Below are 18,794 nucleotides of genomic sequence, written 5' to 3' on the forward strand. Positions count from 1 at the left end.
AGCCAGGCCAACAACCATCCAAGATTCCCCCACAATTCCCCGAGAGCTGCCCATCAACCATCCGAAACCCCCTCTCCCTCCATTCACCACCCACAAACAAATAGATTTAGTGTTACAGGCCACAATAACTTTAAGACTCAGATTGATGACTTACACAGTCCCAAAGAGCAGATGGAAGTGAAGGAGGAGGACTTCTAAAAGACTAGTCTGAGCCAGCAGCTGTGACATAATTGTGCATTAATTAGCCTAGCCATGAGCCAGGCAAGTGAAGCTGGGCCAAGTCAGAACTAATTTCATTACACTGGCAAATGTAAACCAATGTCGCCATCAAGCAATTACTTTGTCTGAGCCAGATATGAAGGTTGTGGCCATTTGAAAGAGACCCGGTGATGGAGGAATGAACCAATGTCAGTGTGAATGTCTGTCTGGGTTTTAAAAGGCAAATATTGCTAACCCAGCCAAAAGCAGTCAGGGGCTGACTTGTCTAATTGCCCAGTCTTTTTGATGTGCTCCAAGCAAGCTTTTAGGGAACAGATTCAAGCAGGCTTTCATTACATGTCCTAAATGTTTGTTAGCCAATTACAACCACAGAACCAGCTGCACAGCATCCGCTTATTAACAGAAACAAGCTTCCTGCCATCCAGGACCTCTATACCAGACAGTGTCAGAGGAAGGTCCTAAAAATTGTCAAAGACTCCAGCCACCCTAGTCCTAGACTGTTCTCTCTGCTACCGCACGGAAAGCGGTACCGTAGCGCCAAGTCTAGGTCCAAGAGGCTTCTAAACAGCTTCTACCCCCAAGCCATAAGACTCCTGAACACCTAATCAAATGGCTACCCAGACTATTTGCATTGCCCCCCCGCGCTTTTACACCGCTGCTACTTTATCATCATCTATGCAGTCACTTTAATAACTCTACCTACATGTACATATTGTACATATTACCTCAACTAACTAGTGCCTCCGCACATTGACTGTACCGGTACCCCCTGTATGTATACATGTATATAGTCTTGCTGTTGTTATTTTACTGCTGCCCTTTAATTACTTGTTTTATTTCTTATCCGTTTTTTTAACTGCATTGTTGGTTAGGCGCTCATAAGTAAGCATTCCACTGTAAGGTCTACACCTGTTTTATTCAGCGCATGTGACTAATACAATTTCATTTGATTTTGCCATGTCGAGGTTTCTTTATTACATGACAAACAAAGTATAAACAAAGCACCAGTTAGTTATGTTACTCTATTCTGGACAATTGGACAGGCCAAGTGTAGCCGGTGACTTATTACATTAAATGGAAGCCTACGTCTGTATATGGCCCGCAGGAACAATCACCTCTTCAAGTGATCAGATACCTTTCCTGTAATCACAGCTAAGGACAGCTTTAGAGGGTATACAGGGAGGCTCAGAGCAGCTCTTTGAACTGAGAGAGAAACAGTCAGTGGGAGTGTTTGTTCATTGACGCAGATGCAACCAGACCCAGGGCTGGATCAGGACCTGACAAAGTTGATTACCACAAAGGGCCAATCCCATGAAGAGCACTACAGAATTGAACAGTCAATGCAGCAACACAGAATGCTGTGGTCACCCAGCTTGTGATTTGTGTGGAATAGGTGAGGCCCTGGACGATCATAGCAGGAAATGGGTAGGGCGGTTAGTGGTAGGTACAGCACTTTGGAATGTAGTAGTCCCTGAACAAAGTCCCCTGACCAAAATAAACAGAACCCCTCCCTGCTGCCCACGTGACTAACCTGAGCAGAAACAAGGTAGGGCTGCATTCAGCTATTCAAAACTTTGTGGAACGTCCAGATAGAAATACAGTGCCTGCCGGTAAGTATTCACACCCCTGGACCTTTTAATTTGTTGTGTTAAAGTGAAAATAATAATAATATTTCTTGATTAGATAGGTAACCCTCTGAGTCAATACAATTTAGAATTACCTTTGGAGCTTTCCACACCTGGATTGTGAAACCTTTGTCCATTATTCTTCAAGCTCTGTCAAATTGGTTGTTGATCATTGCAAGACTGGGGCTCCCGAGTGGCGTAGCGGTTTAAGACACTGCATCTCAGTGGTTGAGGCTTCACTACAGATACCCTGGTTCGTATTCAGGCTGCATCACAACCGGCCGTGATTGGGAGTCCCATAGGGCGGCGCACAATTGGCCCAGTGTTGTCCGAGTTTGGCCGGTGAAGGCTCTTATTGTAAATAAGAATTTGTTCTTAACTGACTTCCCTAGTTAAATAAAAACAAAAAAATATATAAGGGAACCATTTTCAGATCTTGCCAGATTTAAGACAAAAATGTAACACGGCGACTCAGGAACATTCCGTCTTATTGGTAAGCAACTCCAGTGTAGATTTGTAATGTGTTTTACATTATTGTCTGCTGAAAGGTGAATTAATCTTCCAGTGTCTCGTGGAAAGCAGACAACCAGGTTCTCCTCTAGGATTTTGCCTGTGCTTATGTAAATTGCGTTTATTTTTTATCCTGAAAAACTCCCCAGTTCTTAACACTTGAACTGCCGTAGGCCACATTATGATTTTATTTATCAGCCGACAAAAAGGCTATGACCTGCTCCTTCCCTGACTTTTCCTTAAAAAGGTTTGTATTTTACACTGCTCATTTGTCAGAATCGAAAATCACACACTGAAAAGTATTTTAGAGCCTTTTTTCCTCACACCTATTCCTAACTTATAAATCAGTCAACACAATGTGCTGTAACGCTTTGGAACCCAGTCAGGCACTAATGCAGTCTCTCGCTCTTCACGGAATGAATGAGAAATGGATAATTGTGCACCTTACTCCACAATTGCATTTAAATTAGGCCTAACTGAATAAGGAGGGTAAAGAGGTTGATTTCATTTAGAAACAATGAGTTTGTGTTATGCCTATTAAAAAATAAATTAAAAAAACAACAAAAAATTAAAATAAATAAATATTAAAAAAACAGCAGTAAATCCTTTGACTGCATGCCTTGCGGGTTGATACCATTCTCTTTTATGATTTAATTTGTAAAAAGAAGCGGTTATGGGACTGTTTTATTTACTATAACTAATCAAATGTATTGTAATGGAAACAAAAACGTGCTACATATTGCAGTAGACCTTTAGAAGAATGCTAAACATATCCTTGACTATCTAGCAAAGCAAGCGATGCCAGCCCACTTAATGAATGGCAAATGGGCAATAATTGTGTAAGTTACTTCACAATAGAATTTAAATTAGGACTAACTGAATAAGGAGGGTAAAGAGGTTGATTTCATTTAGAAACAATGAGTTTGTGTTATGCCTATTAAAAAATAAATTAAAAAAACAACAAAAAATTAAAATAAATAAATATTAAAAAAACAGCAGTAAATCCTTTGACTGCATGCCTTGCGGGTTGATACCATTCTCTTTTATGATTTAATTTGTAAAAAGAAGCGGTTATGGGACTGTTTTATTTACTATAACTAATCAAATGTATTGTAATGGAAACAAAAACGTGCTACATATTGCAGTAGACCTTTAGAAGAATGCTAAACATATCCTTGACTATCTAGCAAAGCAAGCGATGCCAGCCCACTTAATGAATGGCAAATGGGCAATAATTGTGTAAGTTACTTCACAATAGAATTTAAATTAGGCCTAACTGAATAAGGAGGGTAAAGAGGTTGATTTCATTTAGAAACAATGAGTTTGTGTTATGCCTATTAAAAAATAAATTAAAAAAACAACAAAAAATTAAAATAAATAAATATTAAAAAAACAGCAGTAAATCCTTTGACTGCATGCCTTGCGGGTTGATACCATTCTCTTTTATGATTTAATTTGTAAAAAGAAGCGGTTATGGGACTGTTTTATTTACTATAACTAATCAAATGTATTGTAATGGAAACAAAAACGTGCTACATATTGCAGTAGACCTTTAGAAGAATGCTAAACATATCCTTGACTATCTAGCAAAGCAAGCGATGCCAGCCCACTTAATGAATGGCAAATGGGCAATAATTGTGTAAGTTACTTCACAATAGAATTTAAATTAGGACTAACTGAATGAGGAGGTTGATTTAATTTAAAACAATAGTGTGATGATGATGAGTTTGTGCTGCCTATTTATCAGCGTTGCCGCTCATTTTAATAATTTGATGGCACACCTTGCAGGTTGATACCATTCTCTGACGTTTTACATTGTAAAAAGATGTTACAGGACTGTTTTATTTACTCTAACTATTACTAATTTATTGGAAGGGAAATGAAAACATGCCATGTGTTGCAGATGGCCTTTAGAATAATACAAAACATCCTTGACTCTATCCAAGTTGATGAGGGGGAAACAAATGCCAGTCAACCTGCACATCGAAACTACACCAAAACTAATTTCACACATAAGAGTTAGACAAGATTAAAATCGACAATAACCTGATGAGTGACAACATTAGGCATATCAATTGTCAAATTGTACATGAAGAGAAGAGCGCATCTTGTAATTGACAGATGCGGGGAAAAGAGCATTGCTTTATCAAATCCTCCTTCAGTCACATGCAGGTAAAACATTGTGATTTCTATATAGTATCTGAAAGAGAATATTCTGCAGTTTCTATGACACTTACCTTTGTCAAATAACTCCAAATTCAAGAGGTCCAAATGCCACCTTTTCCAAGAATATCCATGCTGTCCATGCATTAGGCACATGACCACTCACGCAGCAGCATTGCTCTGGCTACTATAAGCAAAAACTAGTACCATAATAACTAGTAACATAATAGCCGCCAGTGTCGAAACCAAGTACTTGCTCAATGGCTTTCCATATCTGGGGAAAGGTGAGACAAGGCCAGCGGCTGAGCAACTGTCCGAGACTGTGGTTTTGAGACTTGTGGAGCCTTACATGGGCAAAGGCATAAATGTGACCACGGACAACTTCACATCAATTTCCTTGGCAGACAAGTTGATTGCATAGACTAGCCTGCTCGGAACAGTAAATAAACAAAGGCGGGAGTTGCCTCCCTCTGCACAAAACATACCAGTGGAGGTGTACTCCACATCAGTGGAGTACCCACATCAGTGGAGGTGTACTCCACATCAGTGATGGAGAGTGGTAAAGCAACACTCACAGTGTACAAATATTAAATAAATAAGTGTTTGCATCCTCAGCACCACCAATAGCTTTGCCACGATTTTCGCAGTATTACTTTAGTGCCTTGTTGCAAACAGGATGCATGTTTTGGAATACTTGCATTCTGTACAGGCTTCTTTCTTTTCACTCTGTGAATTAAGTTAGTATTGTGGAGTAAATACAATGTTGTTGATCCATCCTCAGTTTCCTTCTATCACAGCCATTCAACTCTGTAACTGTTTTAATGTCACCATTGGCCTCATGGTGAAATCCCAGAGCGGTTTCCTTCCTCTCCAGCAACTGAGTCAGGAAGGATGCCTGTCTCTTTGTAATGACTGGGTGTATTGATACACCATCCAATGTGTAATTAATAACTTCACCATGCTCAAAGGGATATTCAATGTCAGATTTTTTTCTTTTCCCACCAACCAATAGGTGCCCTTCTTTGCGAGGCATTGGAAAACCTCCCTGGTCTTTGTGGTTGAATCTGTGTTTGAAATGTACCGCTTGACTGAGGGACCTTACAGATAATTGTATGTGTGGGGTACAGAGATGAGGTAGTCATTCAAAAATCATGTTAAACACTATTGCACAGAGTGGGTCCATGCAACTTATGTGACTTTGCACATTTTTACTCTGGGAACTTTAGGCTTGCCATAACAAAGGGGTTGAAATATCTAGAAAAACATAATCCCAAATAATCTCAATTGAATACATTTTAAATTCAGGACGTAAGAACAACATTTTGAAAAAGTCAAGGGGTGTGAATACTTTCTGAAGGCACTGCACATCATGTAGAACAAACAAGCTCCTCTGAAATGTAGAATAAGGACTCATGTCTGCTCTATTTATGACATTTCTATCTGCAACATTCATCAACATGTGCCTAGTGAACATGGGCCAGATCTCAAAGAGGAAGTCAAATCTTTGACTTATACATACAGTGGTTCCTCCTTTAAAAGTTGCAGCATACTGCGGCACAGCTTGCATGGTGCCGCAGAATTCTATGGCACATTATTTAAGTGTGAACCACTGGTACTACTAATGCTAGTTAGTGTTAATTTGACCACCAGAGGGCATCTTTGAGAAGCATTTGGTAGCCTGCAATAATAGCTGTAATAGAGGTTGCAGGGCACACGGGAGACTGGGGTTCAAATCCCCGACAGGGAGGAAGGAGTAGGCGGTCTTTGTAAATAAGAATTTGTTCTTAACTGATTCCATATGTGCTATTTCATAGTTGTGATGTCTTCACTATTATTCTACAATGTAGTGTCTACAAACAGTAAAAATAAATAAAAACCCTGGAATGAGTAGGTGTGTCCAAACTTTTGACTTGTACTTGCTTAATTAATATTAGGTTATTTCTATCCCAAGGAAAACAAAAAACCCTCTAGGTTACCGTTAGAATGGAACGTAAAATATGGCGCTGTACAACGTCACGGTCGGGAGTACAGTGCTGGTCTATTTAGCTAAAGAATCCAGTGTTCTGCGGGCACGCTGGAGACCGGGATTCAATTCCCCGAAGGGGAGGAAGGAGTAGGCTGTCCTTGTAAATAAGAATTTACCATTCACTCCGGAGCCCCCATCCACAAAGTATCAAAATACAGAGAGGTAAAGGTATATTGTCCTGCTAATAGCCCATAATGGGCTATTATAATACTGTACATGGTGTCCAGGTCAGGATAACCAAAACATTTATTTTTTTAAAGACTATCAGAAAGAATGTTTGTACTTATTTATTTTGATCCAAAGCCATGAATGAGTGACTCACTCAGCTTTATGTAGGTGCCAGCTATATGACTGTCATCAACTTGATAATATATAAAGATAAGGTTATTTAGTTTTCAAAAAAACAAGAGAGAGCATCTGAATAAAGGCCAAAATAATATTTGTAAAGGCCAAAACATTTATTTCTGTTTTTAGAGGGAGAGAAATGCTGGGCCAATTGTGCACCACCCATAAAGGCCAAAATATAGTCCTGCTAATAGCCCTAATGGTGCGTACAACGTGGCTGTGTGTTAAAGTATTTTCCAGTAAGCAACAATTTGTTTACCTTCATTAGACAACTTTGTTCCAATATTTCTGTAATTCAGTGATATTTATTCCCATAGTAATACATTACGGATCCATAACCAAATAAACATCAGCATTTTGAAAGTATTTTTATCATTATTTCATAAACGAAAGCATAAAGATGCCATTATTAATTACATTGTTTTAGTTTGAACCTGCAGACTGACACTAAGAACAGAACAGCGGGAACGTTTCCCTAGTCAGCGCCATTACCGCAATGCCCCTTAAAAAGTGTTGTCAGTGTGGCGGTCCACCCCCTCCCCCATGGGCTAAGTCGGTCTTCTGTGCGTGGCTCTGCGGCCCATCCTGTGCCCCCTGCCCTCGTGCCTTGAACCTTACGCACTTTCAGTGGATACAGCTGGAGAACTGCAAGGCAGTCCCATTGTGTGCCTCTCGGGAGCCATGATCAATATGACCAATATATATTGTCCTGCTAATAACAGGGTTAATAATATATCTGTGAGAATATCCAATGGTAAAATCCATATCATTCAAAATTAATAATAATCGCTTTGTTTAAAAAAAAAATTGCAAGATTTTGGAAATTATTTGGTTTTCAAATAATGTAAAATGAGCGAGAAAAAGGCCATTCTTGAACATGGGATGAAACCAAAAACCTACAGTCATCTCATGGGTCTCCCATTCGAGGCTGCCGTGGGTATTGAACCAGCATCTGTAGCAACACAGCTTAGACCATTGTGCCACTCAAGAGCTATACAACGTGACCGGGCGGGAGTGGCATACAGTGCTACAGTATGAGCAAAATAATATAATAAAAACCCTAGTGTAACATTTTAGTAAGTAATACTGAAGTCGTGCACAATTATCAGTTTCTATGTAGATTTATGTCACCCATTCATTGTCAGTTAGATTAAAAGAATAATCAGTACTCTAACTCCCCCTTGCGCTGGTCTGGAGCAATGAAGTGGTGATGCAGGGTACCGTACTAAACCATAAATTACCTCTAAGTCCCGCAGCGTAAGCTCGCAACTTTTAACTACTGATGCGCAGTATGTAAAGTTGAAAAGCCTCAGTGATACCGCTGGGCGTGATCGACTGGGTTTCCATTTGAGGATATCTGACCGTAGTGTGCACACACCTTCCGCAAGTCAGGGTGGCTTATATACCCCCTCATGTCAAAGTGAGGAAAATCAATGAAGCGGGGGTGTTAAAGGAGAAACCACTGTATCAATCAGAAGGTAACAGCCCTGGCAAGGTGGCCAGTGAGCATGACTTGGACTAAGTAGAGCCAGTTCTGGGCAAACAGCTAGGTTACTTACTCACTTCAGAAGATCATAGGCCTTGTAACATCCCCAGTCAGTAGTAGTGTCTGGGATTCATTTGATTAGAGCCAAGTAGTGTCTGTGATTCCTGACTTCTGTGAAGGACTTGAATTATTCCTATATAAAAGAGAAAAACAACTGTACTAGAGAGTGCTGACAACACTGAAGCCTTCTGGGGCCGATAAAACGCATACAGATCAATATCTCTGCCAAGGAGGACAGGGACGGTCACTAGGGACTAATATATCCAAAGACATCATGACAACTTCACCTTGACAAGTGACAACATGAAAAACACACCGCTTGAACTGCTGAACCTAAACACTAACGTAGCTGCTGCACATTGGAGATGTAAATAACCATTAGAACAGTCAGGACATAGGCTAGGCGGTCCCGTTTCAGCTGCAGCAATCTCACGCATGGTCAGCTTTGCGGTCTAACCGGTTTGGCAATGTCACTGCAGTGAGTAGACACTGACACAGAAAGAGACACACGTGATGTCATTCCCCACGGCAGTAGCAGTGTCCGTATGTACGCCACTCTGTACACCACTTAAATTAGCCTAACTAATCCCCACTGCCAGGGCATTAGGCTCAGGCACCTGTGGAACTAGACAGAGCATGCATGCCAAGTATCTGTCTGGTTATTATGCTTGCTTATATTGAATGGCATAATCAGTAGACTATTTCTTATAGGCCTACATGTATATAGCCAATGCTTTTGACCTTCACATGGATGCCCGAGTAAAGCCAACGTGAGATTACCCACAAATTATTCACTAGAGAGAAAGATCTGCTTCACTCAGTTTCATACTCAAAATTCCAAGCTGTGCATTAGGGACTAGCTCATAGACTACTTCAACTCCAATGCAGATCTGAAGAGAGGTAGACTAGGCTAGCTTTTAAAAAGCAACAAATGACCTGTTATGGGCAGGCAGGAAAGGCAAACAAAATGGAGAGTTAATGTTCACCTGGCTGCTGCTGTTTTGTGTGGCCTATCAAAGAGTAAACTAGAGGTTAGACTAGGCCTCCATAATGCACAACAGGTCCTGAACACTTGAACAAGCAACAGATAGTGTCTCTCTCACACACACACACACACACACACACACACACACACACACACACACACACACACACACACACACCTCGGTCTAGCGCCATTTAAGTTCAAATGGTGAGCAGAGCAGGTAATGACCCATCTCTCTGTGCTTATTGGTATGTTTAGGTGGTTGTTTGACTGTTTTAGAGTCCTATGGCCTCTCTCCTGCATCAGGGAACCAGAACCTGACACAAAAAGGAATAAAGTGACAGGTGAAGGAAGCCAGATTTTCAGGTTTGGTAAGGTGATGCTGCCAGGAGATTGTGGGTACTTTCATCGAAATTAAAGTGCGTGTGTGACCGTGTGGATGCTCCTTCGACTGTGCCAATTACATACACACATTGCCTACATGGGTGACAGGTAGCCTAGCGGTTAGAGCATGGGGCCAGTAATTGAAAGGTTGCTAGTTCAAATCCCTGAGCCATTAAGGTGAAAAATCTGCCAATGTGCCCTTGAACAAGGCACCTAACCCTAATTGTGTCAGGATTGCCGTTGATAATGCCAGACCCTGGCCGTGACCCTACTATCCGAGGGTGTCTCAGGGGGAGTTACGATATGCAAAAAACACATTTACAATTCACACGTGTATAATACACACTTGTACATGTGAGATCTAACATAAGCACCTACCTAATTTTTTATGTATTACTTATTAGGCTATAGATTAGTAATGCCACCTGTACCTGGCATTTGAAAAGTAACTTCTCAAACTGAACTGATGGAATAAAACGCCTACATCAGGCTAAAAATGCATACATAATTTACTTCTGGTGCTAAATCAGCTGCTCTCCATTTTCATTGTGAGATAGCGTTCATAAATATTGTAGAGAGCAACAACCAGTGCAGCTTATTCTGTACTCCCTGACATCTTATTAACGGCTTGTTCTTAGAGCACAGCATAATGCCGCAAGCCTGGGAAGAGCTTGGAAGACCTGGGTGGGTACAATCACCCATTGTGTCGGGTTCATTCTGCAGCACTGGCCATGTCCACACACAGAGTGGTGGGGGGGGCGCTTGGAATAATTTATTCATATAGCCAACTGACAGCAGAGCAGTAACCATTAAAAGTCTGAAACAATAATTAACCACATATCGTCAACTTTCCATTGGAAACAAATAGGCCCTAATTAACTAAATGTAGGCCTATTATGTAAATGTAATGTAATGTCTATTAATCAGGTAGCATGGATGTGACGATGTGCTGAATTGGAAAGTGAAGAAATCTATCATTTTCTGTTCAGAAACATTACAACCTCCTCACTAAAACCATGGACTTGAACCCAGACTACAGATTTTCATGACCTTTTGCAGTGAAGTGTTAAAGCAACCTATATAAAACAAAGTGAAGCAATAGCCTTACCTTTAAAAACGACTGACTTGCATACAACTGAGAATCTCGATCTGATAAAACCGTAGTAAAACAATTTCTTTCTTTCATCTTCTCTCTAGAAGAACCGGACAACTCAGACAAACCCTGAGGTATCCTATTCTACAGAGCTGTTTACCACCTCCAGTCAGCACTGAAGGAACTTGACACTTGTTGGAACAAGCAGAAATGGCTGTAAAGGAATTCCTGAGAGGTATTTGCTCCTCTACTCTCTAAATGAGTGGAAACTAAAAACGCCCAGCAACATGACAGTCAACTAATCTTATGTTTTACATGGTTACACACGCAGTCTCTTTCCAATTCAAATCACAACAGTAAAGAAACCAGAGAGATCAAACTGAATGAGGCACAAGGTAATTAAACTGGAGAAACTAATAATGCTGAATGAGACTTTGTTCAAGTTACGAGTATTTGTAACACAGTGAAACTAAATTGTAGTTTATCTAGATGGGGCTTGTGAAAAAGAGCTTACCTGAAAGGGTTATTACTGTTTGCTTAGTCCTGCAACAAGCCATTGTTTACAGCCTGGCATCCTTGATGAACCAAACCTAAACTAAACTATTCTGTTTCACCAAAATAAAGTTACCCATCAACAGAGGCATTTCCAATATCTCTAGGAACAATACTTACGATTTGTCATGTTGAATGTGTCCTTCGTTATCAAATAAGCATTTAAAATAAGTTTTATTTAGAGTCTCCCATTTTCTACCTGTGGGCTGCCATTGTAGTCCATTCTAGACCACGCGAGAGTAAGCTACCATGTAATCACCCACTTCTACAAGAGACCCTGGATAAAAACGGGTTTTAAACAGTTATTTGATAGCGAAGGACACATTCAACCTGACATTTACATTTTTGTCATTTAGCAGACACTCTTATCCATAGCGACTTACAGTGAGTGCATTTTCATCGTAAAATAGCTAGGTGGGACAACCACATGTCAGTCATAGTTACTTTATTGAGTTAAAATGTACTTACTATCAGCAAAGTCAAGTGTTAGTTCACAAAATAGTAGGGGGTGAATCGTAAGTATTGTTCCAAGAGATATGCCTCGACATGAAACATTATTTTGGTGAAACTGAATGGTTTAGGTTTGGTTGATCAAGGACCCCAGAAATGAGCCATCTGTAAACAATGGCTCCATCTGTTTTTTGCTGACATGATGATACACAATGTCCTGAAAACAATCCAACTGATGACTGTAGTAGACAAAATAGATCGAGCCCATTTAAAAAAGTGCCTTGTTGGCACTTGTGTGTGTGCGTCTGCTAAACTGCTTTTATGCCTATTTGATGGCATACAGACGGAAATATAGTATGGAATTGTGGTAAAGGTCAAGTCTATTCGGCCTTCAATAACCTAGAATGATTTTGTTCTGGCACTTGGCATTACAGGTGGGCAAACCAGAGCAGGGCTCTGACTGGGTCTATCATCAAGCAGAAATAACTAATGCGCTAAATAACTTACCATCAACTTAGTATTTAGTCGGCAAAATGTTGGCTGTGTCATTAACGTTATAATGGCACAAAATAATCGGCAAACGAGTTGTGTCATGGAAAATTGCAGGTGCACTGCACCTGTCTTGACCTGGCTGCATAGCCAGCTAGCTAGTTGCACTAATTTATCATATAGTTACTGTAGCTGGTTAGCTATAAGAACATTTAGTCAGACAGAATAAAGATTGACCTTAACTATAACGTTAATGAAAAGGCTAGCTAGCATTGATACACAAAAAGTATGTGATATGATAGACTACTATGTTAAAGTACTGTAGCTTACAAGCAAAATAGCTGACGTAAACAAGCAAGCAACAGGTGGCTATAGTAGTTTTCAGAATTCCGGCTAATGTCTGAATGACTAGCTAGTCGCTAACCAGTTAACAACTTTCCTGACCTAACAATGAACACAATAATGCATGTTCTCCGTGAAACGGTTATGTATCTTGAAAAATAATATATAATAGCTAGCTATGCACTTACCTTTGAAATATTGCTCCAAAAACTGGGTCGCTCGACTTAAATCCCCGTGTTAGCTACAAAGCCGGAACTAGTTAAAATAACCAGATAATTTAGCTACCTAAAGTGCCAAAACTCAAGCAACAACTAATATCAGGTTACTATAGTCTATACATTTTAATTTCTACATAGACTGCTTAGATTGATATTAACATACGTAGTAGCTATCTATCAATTTCAAAACTGTGCCCAGAAATCACTGTTGAAAGTGGACAGAGATTAGTGAGGCTGCACAGGCGCACTGAAGATGTAAAATGAGGCGCTCCACCTTTGCAGTGACGTGAACTGTAGGTTATTTGTTTTTTTGCGGACTACTATTGTAGATAGATGTGCGTTCCAAACATTTAGAGAATCCATAGAAAGAATGCACTGCTTAAATACGGGAAACAAACGTATACATCGAGTGTAGAAATGTTTAGCTAGCTCATACAAACAATGCGGCCACTCCGAGGATGGAATGGTAATGAAATGTCACGTAAAGTTTGACACAACAAAATGTTTGTTTGACTGTCCGAGGGGCATTTTTAGTGTTCCGTGGACCACGGAAAATAATATCCCTTCCCATCTCCAAATGACTGGAGTTGATTTCAAAATCATAGATGACTTTATGATGATAGGCCTATCCTAACAAGCGATAGATGGGCAACTTTGAAGGGGGTGAGGGCCACAAACAATCTTAATTCATCATGAGTTGGCGCAATTGCTCGCGGGTCTGCCCACATTCATTGTGCCCTTGAGCAAGGCACTTAAACCCCCCCATGCCTTTCCAAAATCATATGTATGTAAGTGTGTCTTTCGGAGGGGGTGGGGTTAAAAGCGGAAGTAAAATTTCGGTTGGACATTGTGTGCAATTGATCAATAAAGTGTCAAAAATGTGAGTACTCTGATCTCTGCTGGTCATTATGTGAAATTGCAGGGTAAAGATAACACTTTACTTGGTCTGCCACCTACTGGATTATTTAGAAATACCAGCACGATCTGACTGAGGGAAACGAGGGTGAGCGGGAAGGAGAGACAGTCCTGCTCAAAAGTAGTGCACTAAATAGGGACTTGGGTGCCATTTGGGAAAGGTACTATTGCAAAGCGAGAATGTAAAGACCTTTGTGCTATTTCACAAAAAGGCTTGGCTATTTTATTGTACAGGAACACATTTATTTATTATGCAGCAAATATAAATTGGGATATGTTTTATCTGATATGTCTTATCTAATCTCCAATAAAAGAAGGGGTGTGTATGGGCATGTGTTTGTGTGAAGGACAGCACTGTGCTGCTAGCATCTTTGCTTCCTCCACTGTCCCTCTACTGGCTTCTGAGTGGCGCAGCAGTCTAAGGCACTGCATCTCAGTGCAAGAGGCATCACTGCAGTCCCTGGTTTGAATCCAGGCTGTGTCACATCTGACTGTGATTGGAAGTCCCATAGGGTGGCTCACAATTGGTCCAGGTTTGGCTGGGGTAGGCTGTCATCATAAATAACAATTTGTTCTTTAAAGAATTGGGCACTTTTTACATTCGCCTAAAATGACATACCCAAATCTAACTGCCTGTAGCTCAGGACTTGAAGCAAGGATATGCATATTCTTGATACCATTTGAAAGGAAACACTTTGAAGTTTTTGGAAATGTGAAATTAATTTTGGAGAATATAACACAATAGATCTGGTAAAAGATAATACAAAGAAAAAAATATGAAGGTTTTTTTTGTACCATCATCTTTCAAATGCAAGAGAAAGGCCATAATGTATTATTCCAGCCCAGGCACAATTTAGCTTTTGGCCACTAGATGGCAGCAGTGTGTGTGCAAAGTTTTAGACTGATTCAATTAACCATTGTATTTCTGTTCAAAATGTTGTATCAAGACTGCCCAAATGTGCCTAATAGGTTTATTAATACATTTTCAAGTTCATTATTGTGTACTCTCCTCAAACAATAGCATGGCACTCTTTCACTATAATAGCTACTGTAAATTGGACAGTGCAGTTAGATTAACAAGATATTAAGGTTTCTGCCCACATCAGATATGTCTATGTCCTGGGAAATGTTTGTTGTTACTTACAACCTCATGCTAATCACATTAGCCTACATTAGCTCAACCATCCCGCGGGGGGACGCCGATCCTGTAGAGGTTAACTGACTCGCCTAGTTAAATAAAGGTAAAATAAAACAAAAACACTAGGCTCGCCAACACATATGACCGCACTTCTGCTTGAAGTACAAACCAGTTGAGCCACCGAAAAAGATCCTCGTCAATGGTGCCATTGGCGGTATTTCATGCTGTGGGGTGAGCTTATCCGGTACAATTTGGAAACAGAACCTGTTACATTTGCATAGCCTCTACTCTATGGATCAAGGGCATTGTAGATTGTACAGACAACATGGCAATTATAACCAGGGGTTGGAACCAGTTCAGGGAATAGAACCGAAAGCTGGAAATGGAACAACATTTTTTGAGTAATAGAAACAGTACCAAGAACGAAAGTGATCTCTAGTGTTCTGGAACAGAACCTTTATTTTCAACTCTTGAGAACTGATTACTAATGTTCTTTTTTGTTCCAAAAATATTCCTAATGTCTAGTATATCATTTCGTAATTTTGTGAAGTTATGATGTTAGTAATAGCCTAACTGACCAATTAAATGTGCTAAGTGGTTAAGCGGTGAGGTAAAATAATTAGCTAAATGTAAAAACGATGTTGACTTCAAAGGTAAAAAAAATGAACGAACAGGAACTATATGAACCATTATTTTGGGTGCGTTCGTAAATTCACTCTGGCAATCTATTCCAATTTCAAAGCACTCTCATCTGAGTGTATCAGAGCGCAGAATAACTGATGAATCTACGAACACACAACACCTGTTGAATATAAATGTCAGCAAAAAAAACGTTATTAAATTATTTCCAGAAACAAAGTTACAGTCAACGCTCTAGATAACATGAAAACAGCCTAACCACATCTGCTAGGATGAGTAAAATGGTCCAAGTGAGGTGTTCCCTCATTTGTGTCTGGAAGTAGCTAACAAGCTAGCCAACATTAGCCAGTTATTTCAAACTTTGCTTACATTTGTATACGATCACAAGTGTCTCTCTATTATGCGTGGGAATACTTAACACATTAACAAAATTAAAATCACTTGGAGCTGATTTCCTGGTGTTTTTATAGTCTTTTATGTCAAACAATAAAAAAGAACTTGGGGGGCCAAATCAAACCACCTGCAGGCCGAATCCTGCCCCCGGGCCACCAGTTGGGGAACCCTGCTGTACATCATCAAAGCATAGAGGTTTCCAGGTGCTTTTGATGGAACAATAATTTCCTCAATACTACTCTGACATCATACAGACTAGGGCTGGGAATTGCCAGGGACCTCACAATATGATATTATCACGATACTTAGGTGCCAATACTGTATGGCGATTCTCACTATTCTATATGTATTGTGATTCCATACTGTGATTTTATTGCGATTCAATGTTCCAAACGTATTGCTCACAATATGTCTGCTGCAGAGGGACAAATTCGAGCCATGAGATAGCAAGCAAACAAATTTGCTCCCTATTTAAAAACATGGGCCTGGGAGGCTCACAGGGAAATTAGTATCCACAGTGCTCCACCAATTATCAATCTTTCAACTTAAAACTGTAGTTATGTAACTTCTTTGATGACCCGACCAAGTTTACATAGCTATTTCAATGCTTATCGTTAAGATTATCTGATATGGGCAGAAAGCTTAAATTCTTGTTAATCTAACTGCACTGTCCAATTTAGAGTAGCTATTGTAGTGAAAGAGTACCATGCTATTGTTTGAGGACAGTGCACAATAATAAACTTGAAAATGAATTAATAAACCAATTAGGCACATTTGGGCAGTCCTGATACAACATTTTGAACAGATATGCAATAGTTCATTGGATCAGTCTAAAACTTTGAACATACACTGCTGCATCTAGTGCATCTAGTGACCAAAATCTAAATTGCTCCTGGGCTGGAGTAATACATTATGGCCTTTGTCTTGCATTTGAAAGATGATGGTACAAAAAAAAAAACCTTTTTTCTTTGTATTATCTTTTACCAGATCTAATGTGTTATATTCTCCTACATGAATTTCACATTTCCACAAACTTTAAAGTGTTTCCTTTCAAATGGTATCAAGAATATGCATATCCTTGCTTCAGATCCTGAGCTAAAGGCAGTTAGATTTGGGTATGTCATTTTAGGCAAAAATTGAAAAAAGGGTCCAATCCTTAAGAGGTTTTAACAAATGATGGTCAATAATATCGAAGGCTGCACTGAAGTCTAACAATACAGCTCCCGCAATCTCCTTATTATTCTGTAATTTGTGTCAGTGCAGTACATGTTGAGTGCCATTCCCTATAAGCATACTGTTAGAGCCAGTAAAGGGTGATTTACCATTTTTGGGTAACACGGTGCTATCACTTTGTCTTCCCTCCAGGTCTGTGGACAAACACTTCTCCACACTCAGATTAAAGATGTGGCAAATAGGAGTGGCAACATTGTCCACTACCATTCTCAGTAGCTTTCCATCTTGGTTATCAATACCAAATGGTTTCTCATTATTAATGGACAGCAATCATTTTTCCACCTCTCCCACACTAACTTTACAAAATTCAAAGTTACTAGGCTTTTCTTTCATTATTAGGTATTTTATACATGAATATGGTGGCTCACAGTTTGTTGTTGGCATTTCATGCCTGAGTTTGCCAACTTTGCCAATGAAATTGTCATTAAAATAAATAGCAACATCAGAAGGTTTTGTGATAAGTGAGCCATCTGATTCAATGAAAGATAGGATTGAATTAGTCTTTCTGCCCATAATTTCATTTAAAGTACCCCAAAGCTTTTTTCCATCACACTTCATCATTTACTGTGCCTTTGGAATGTATTCATACCCCTTGACTTATTCCACATTCTGTTGTGTTTCAACCTGAATTCAAAATTGATTAAAAAAACAAAATGATCTCACCCATCTACACACAATACCCCTTTATTACAAACTGAAAACATCGTTTTTAAAATTTTCGCAATTTATTGAAACTTAAATACAGAATCTATATCTAATTTACATAAGTTTTCACATCCTGAGTCAATACATGTTAGAATCACCTTTACCAGTGATTACAGCTATGAGTCTTTCTGGGTAAGTCTCTAAGAGCTTTACACACCTGGATTGTACAATATTTGCACATTATTATTTTTGTAGTTCTTCAAGCTCTGTCAAGTTGGTTGGTGATCATTGCTAGCCATTTCCAAGTCTTGCCATAGATTTTCAAGCCAGTTTAAGTAAAAACTGTAACCAGGCCACTCAGGAAGATTAAATGTCATCTTGGTAAACAACTCCAATGTATATTATTGTCCTGCTGAAAGGTGAATTTGTCCCCCAGTGTTTGTTGGGAAGCAGACTGAACCAGGTTTTCCTCTAGGATTTTGCGTGTGCATAGCTCTATTCCATTTCTTTTTATGCTAAAAAAACTCCCTAGTCCTTGCCGATGACAAGCATACCTATAACATGATGCAGCCACCACCATGCTTGAAAATATGAAAAGTGGTACTCAGTGATGCATTGTGCTGGATTTGCCCCGAACATAACGCTTCGTATTCAAGACATAAAGTTCAGCTTTTACTACATTTTTTTGCTGTTTTAATTTTGCCTATTGCAAACAGGATGCATGTTTTGGAATATTTTTTTCTGTACAGTCTTACTTCTTTTCACTCTGTCAATTAGGTTTGTATTGTGGAGTAACTACAATTCTGCTTATCCATCTCAGTTTTCTCCTATCATAGCCCAAAAAAACTCTGTATCTGTTTTAAAGTCACCATCGGCCTCATGGT

The 18,794-nt window shown here is 39.6% G+C and overlaps 1 protein-coding gene across 8 annotated transcripts in view; it reads right to left on the reverse strand.

Moving 5' to 3' along the window:
- LOC106570268 (phosphatase and actin regulator 4A) overlaps nucleotides 1-13,197 on the reverse strand; it is a 49,203-nt gene extending 36,006 nt beyond the window's left edge. For 2 of the 8 annotated variants that reach the window (XM_045694764.1, XM_045694758.1), the window contains exons 1-2: nucleotides 12,918-13,193; nucleotides 8,448-8,567 (exon numbers count right to left, since the gene is read on the reverse strand). The gene's annotated coding sequence lies outside the window, so the exon portion shown is untranslated. Of the gene's footprint in view, nucleotides 1-8,447; nucleotides 8,568-10,911; nucleotides 11,118-12,917 lie in introns of those variants that run through there. The other 6 variants (XM_045694766.1, XM_045694762.1, XM_045694760.1 and 3 more) reach the window with 5 other exon arrangements.
- Between the last annotated feature and the right edge of the window lie 5,597 nt (nucleotides 13,198-18,794).

This window comes from Salmo salar, chromosome ssa14, assembly GCF_905237065.1.
Source record: "Salmo salar chromosome ssa14, Ssal_v3.1, whole genome shotgun sequence".
NCBI classification, from domain to species: domain Eukaryota; kingdom Metazoa; phylum Chordata; class Actinopteri; order Salmoniformes; family Salmonidae; genus Salmo; species Salmo salar.